Source organism: Amblyomma maculatum, chromosome 4 (assembly GCF_055883805.1).
Source record: "Amblyomma maculatum isolate TAMU_Amacu chromosome 4, ASM5588380v1, whole genome shotgun sequence".
NCBI lineage: Eukaryota > Metazoa > Arthropoda > Arachnida > Ixodida > Ixodidae > Amblyomma > Amblyomma maculatum.
In genome coordinates, this window is record NC_139347.1 from 123,115,120 (window position 1) to 123,121,119 (window position 6,000).

Consider the following 6,000-nt stretch of genomic DNA (forward strand, 5'->3'; position numbering starts at 1 on the left):
GAGTATAAAGGAGGCTATGGCACAGAACAAGTGCGACAGATAGAGCATTTCCTTTCCTGGGAACCATTGTTATATCAAATCGTGATCGTTTTAGAGCACAGATATTTGGCGTCTGTTCCTGCGTTTCGCGTTGCTGTCGCCGTCGGCCTCGTAACCTGGTTACGTCATCGGCCATGACGTCATTACCGGATGTGATGTCATCATGCTGTTTAATAACCGGAAGGGATAATGACGTTACATCCGCTCATAACGTCATGACTGGCGATGAGGTTACTCCGCCGGGCATTCGATCCAGGCATTCGTGCAGCGCCTTTAATTTGGCGCTTCATCGACGCCGCACCGGCCGCACCATAGAGCATATCGTAAACTGGTGACGTCATGGACCCTGACGTCATGACTGGATGTGACATCATCTTGGTGTCACATGCGGCCATGTCTAATAAACGGAAGTGATAATGGCGTTTCATTCGATCATGATGTCAAGACTGGTGATGACATCATTAGTGGATTAACGCTGACCCTGTCGGGCGTTCGATCAGGAGTCCGTGCAGCGCCTTTCATTCGGCGCTGCCTCGAACGGCGCACCATAAAGCATATGGAAATAGACAGTACAGCAGGCATCAGAGGCGTTTAAAATTGGTTGATATTAAAAAAAGGCGCTGTATCTGTCACAGTTCTGCGCGGACACCCTAACCGAGCTATAGAGACAAGCAGAAAGGTTGCAGTGAAATAGAGCACAAAGCTTCCTTCATGACAGTCAGCAACTGTTAGGGGGGTGTTTGTTCAAGGAATATGTGCGAAGAATTTAAAAAGTTGTGTGTTATTGTACATACATGCCTTGCTCGAAATCTTTGCCTCAATCTACCAAAATGCTAAGCTGATGAGCTGCGCTCAAATTTCGCATTGCGAAGTAACGTAATCGTCGGCATACTTTTTGTGTTGGCGCAGGGGCTCTTCTGTATGGGACGCAAAACAGGATTCGTCTGCGCGTCAAATTTTTTGGCACTGAACGAACTAGAGTTTGAGGAGGTCCCCGTCATCGATCCCCGGAGCACTGTCCTCGCTGTATGCTACTCGTCGGGAACCACAGGCTTGCCCAAGGGCGTTAACATCACGCACTACAACTACGTCGCCTACTTCTGCATTTCCAGGTAGGGTTGCAATAATGGCTACTTTATAGGCTATAAATATCATTTTTGTGTTTTGCACCAAGTTGCATGGCATTCTGAACTGCATGTTATGGTACAGGGCTTCTTTCCATTCAAACTGAGCTTTTCAGTCTCCTGAGTTACTCACGAACTGGTATTTCTATAGTGCAGGAAGTCTTCGAATTTCCTCGCACTGCGGCACCTTTCGAAATGACCTTTAACCGGCTAAAAAAAAGTTACATTTTGGGCTAGTTAAGCTGTTATTCTGAAACCGTATTTTTGGCACAAAAGGACATGATAGACACAAGATAGGGCCTTAAAGAAATAAAAATAATCATGTCATGCCCGCTCTGTCTTGCCACACAACGAGCAGCACGGTGATGAGACAAACACGGCCGCTACTGATAGCTGAATTATTGACGCTAGAACGAGGCATATAAATATGAAGTACATGGCCTGCGCCAGCGATACTAAACGAGGAACTTGACTAGCTACAGAAATCAGTTGTTTGTAGTGCCCGTGGTCTTCTAGTCTTTCTGTGGTCCTGTTCGTTTATGCTATGAAATATGCTTGTGAAGATTAATGGGCTAATCGTTGAACCACTGTGCCGGGGGAAACACCCGCGATCGTTTTTTTCGCACCCATGGGAACGCACGGGAAAGAATAAAATTAGGCAGACATTTAAATTACACCTCTAATTTTGCGACTATACAGCGCTAACGGCTCAATAGTACGCACTCTCATTTCGTATTCTTTTTCTAGTACACGTATTTGGATACTGCCTTAAAAAGTTTGGTTTGGTTTGTGGGGTTTTAATGTCCCAAAGCAACTCATGTTATGCGAGATGCCGTAGTAGAGGACTGCAAAAATTTCGACCACATTGGGTTTTTAACGTGCACTGACATTGCACAACACAGGGGCGCCTTGCTTTTCGCCTCCATCGAAAAGTGACCTCGGAGGCAGGGATTCCATCCCGTATTCTTGGGAATAGTAGTCCAGCGCCTTAATCAGTAATTCTTTAGTTTTTGCCCCTATGAGGGCTTAAATCTGTGGCACTCATCCCTGGATTGCTTGTCGTAGTGGTAGTCAGATTTAATATATCGCCTGCCAGTCGCGGTAAGTAATAGCACAGCGCCATATGCAATGGCTGTAATGACTAACAGGTGGCTTCTAGGAGAGATTTAAGTCTGTTTTTCGCATTTAGAGGTAGGGAAGATGGAGCCAGGGTTGGAGGCAATGCGTGGTTTGGTGAACCGTACACTTGAAATCATGCTAAAGCCCCGCTTTATTCAAAGAGCAGTATGAATGTACAGAGTGGCATGTTCGTAGCTTGGGATTCAAAGCTTATATGTGGGTTCTATTGCGATCACCCTCCAATTTCGGAGGTAAGATCAAGCACAAATTAAAATCGCCTCCAAAATTGGTCATATGACATGATCTCGTCATGTTTAAAAACGACCCACCAATCAGTCCCTGCACATGTCGCCTGCCACCCGCCATTGACATGGTCGATGTGTCGGTCACAACGCCGACGCCTCATTTTCAGGGGAATAGACACTTTGTTCCTATTGAATTTGAACGTGCCGTACATAGATCTATAAGTGGGATTCAGATCTGCCGCTGAGCGAACAGACCATCTTTTCTTCCCTCTCTTTCAGACGACACGGACATCACGACACCTTTCTACTCGCTTCTTATCGGCTAGTCTCTCGCGTTGCACTCACGCCGCAAGTGTTATTCTTCATCCTATTCGTTGCGCACGAAATCATTGCATCAGCTTGAGAAGAGGGTGCAACTACTAATGTGTGCTCACTAAGCCGTATCTTGCACTGTTGATGCATACTTTTTCGTACTTGTCAATAATCAAGTTTAGCGCCGGCAAAGTTTTTGTTTTGTTTCGGTAGAGGTTTCGTTTTCTTTTTTTTTTTCAGCTACGAAACATGTCCGGGAGTTAAGCATACCTGGTAAATGAACATAAATGCAGAAATTGACGTAGCTACCAAGTAAGGGTGGTTTTGATATGAGATGACATTAGCCGCAACTGAAAGTTGTTTACAACCTTTTGTGGCTATGTCAGTCATTCCACATTTACAATCATGGAATGTGGTTTTTTACTTATAGTTTTATATTGTTTCGTTGATGCCGACAGTAACCGCTTTTAAGAAACCCATCCAAAATCTAGGGAAGCTATGGTAATTGGGTAAGCAATGAATACGAAGTGCTGAGCTTAGCCTCGTATACCGTACAGAAAACGTTTGACTGAGCGCATTGGCTTGAGGATTACAACGCTTCTTCGAATAAAGCGTAAAACAATTTTCAAGTCTAAGAGACTTTCGACCATTCGATTCACGAGTTCACACTTGTGTGGCGCTCTAAACAACGCGGTTGTTGAAAGTTTTAGGAAAGATTTCTACTTGCGAAACCATTGGCACCCGCTAGTGTGCTTGCCATAGTTCGTAAATCTCAGTCTACGGTCGGAGCGGTTGGCTCAGGCGCTTGCAGTTTAGCGCCAAAGAGCATCGCAAGTTTCTATTATGGGCACGCAACAACATGATGGAGGCGAAACGAAGTGGCGTCCGTGTGCTGTGCGATGTCAGCGCACGTTAAAGATCCCCAGGTGGTCGAAATTACTCCGTAGCCCTCCACTACGGCCCCTTTCTCTCTATCCACTTTCACTCCCACCTTCATCCCTTCCCTTACGGCGCGGTTCAGGTGTCCACAGAGCAAGTGTGACAGATACTGCGCCTTTCCCTTCCTATGAACCAACCAACCAACGCAACAACACGGCATCCTGCTTTTCAGCTATATCTATAGAGTGGCGCACAAACACGCACGCGGGCGACAAGTATGCACATTACACATGCGCCATCTCATATACGGCAATTACACCCTAGTGGTCGCTTCCCCTACGTGGGTCGCCTCTTTTGCCTTCACTAGCTCACCTACTGAATTCTCAACCCAATAATGACACAAATCACTGCAGCCATTTGTTCTTCCAAAAACCATGAGAATGAAGCTGTACCTTTTTGCTTGTAGCGCTGAAAATGGTCTTGTTCTCTGTTTGTTTTTGTTCATGCTCGGTGCTGCCAGAACTCGGTTTTGTCGATTTAATTGTAGTGCAAGATATTCAAATATGTGTCTTAACAGACTGCGGTCAAGCACGATTGCTTCCTTATTGTTGCAGACTGTTCAACCTCTGGCTGGTTTATGTAGATGTTTCATTGATGAATTGAAATTACGCGCGGCCGAACGCAGCCAGCATTCGTAGTTCAGTGACGAGCGACCTATTTTGTTTCGATAGCAATGCGAGACACCTCAAGAAAGGCTAATAATTTATTCAAGCAAACCATTTTCACGGTTGAAAACAATGATTAGCCTCACCTAGAAACACAAACAGAGCCCCATAGGCTAAAGCTAGACGAACTATCACTAAGTAAATCAAAATCTGCGCTCTCCTTGATATTGATAAAATGATATCTAAGGGCACAGATACTGGTCTAAATGCAGTCTTTAAGAGATATCAAAAGTAAGTATCAAAATACTTGTTCCAGGTTTATAAAATGTCCCTTGAATACGCGAAAGAATCGAGAGACTGGAAGATTTTAAAAGCGGTTCCCAGTCATGCGTCTCGAGGCATAAAGAATACATCTAGCTATTGCCGTGTTGTACTCCCCTGTGCTGTGTCGAAGATCCATGAAACACATTGTAACATTGCTTGAAAACAAAAACCTTAGTGTTACCCATTATGGCCTCAGGGAATAACTGCAGATTGCATTCAGCTCTAAGTGAATTTGGCGAACTCACTTAGCCACTTCACTCCCCATGCTGTACAGGAGAGGAGTCAGTCTCTCTCTGTGGAGAAAATATCTATCGAGTGAGTGTCGCTTTAGTTCCAGAAAAAGGTTAGAACAAACCCAGTGCTGCCGAGCCCCGAGTTACTCTGCGCTTGTTGTCGGTGTTCGGACCTGCCACGAAGCACGCTGCCAGCTTGGCGCTCAATCTCCTTACCTCTAGCCTAAACAAAGCAGGTCCACCGAATGCTTCTCCATGGGCACGTCGTTGTGGGAACTATGTGTTCATATTTCGTATTCCGAAGGCGTTCACCCTTTATTCAATATGCTGGCCTCGAGTTCATCATGACATTGCCAAAAGAACTGTGTCAAGGATGGGCGGGTGCAGCAGCCGTTACGCTGTTTCACGTTTATCATGTAAAACCACCGACTCGCTCATCAGTTCATGCTTTCATATGTACTTCCAGAAAATGACTCATTCTGAATGGTACTTTTTTATACAGCGCCACACATTTAATGTGGCGATTCTTGAATGAAACTAAACTTATTTGAATTGACATTAAATTTGCTCATATTACCCGGTAATGAAACACTGAGGCAGCTTTTCTCATGCTCGCTGCTACCTCACAGGCGATTTTGGCTGAGCGACCTACATGGTATGCACTGTTGAGTTAATCATAGCAAATAAGATAAGGAATGAAACACTCAAACAGATTTCCTCATGCCCACTGCTATATCTGAATGGCAGTGAACACCAAGCCAGGTATACGACACACACCACTGAGTTAATCACAGCAGATGAAATAAAGAAGAGCACTGAAGCAGTCGGGGCCGAATCACGCATACGGCACACACGCACGGAGATAATTGCAGCAATGGAGTCAGAAATGAAACACACAAACAGCTTTTCGCGTGGTTACTTTAATATTTGAGGACAATACTGCCAAACAGGCTAGACAGCACACACCACAATTAATTAACCACAGCAAATTGGAGCAGTGTTTTTTCAGCAGTACCAAAGTCAGCAGTGGGACAATAGAATTCCAATATTGTAGGATACT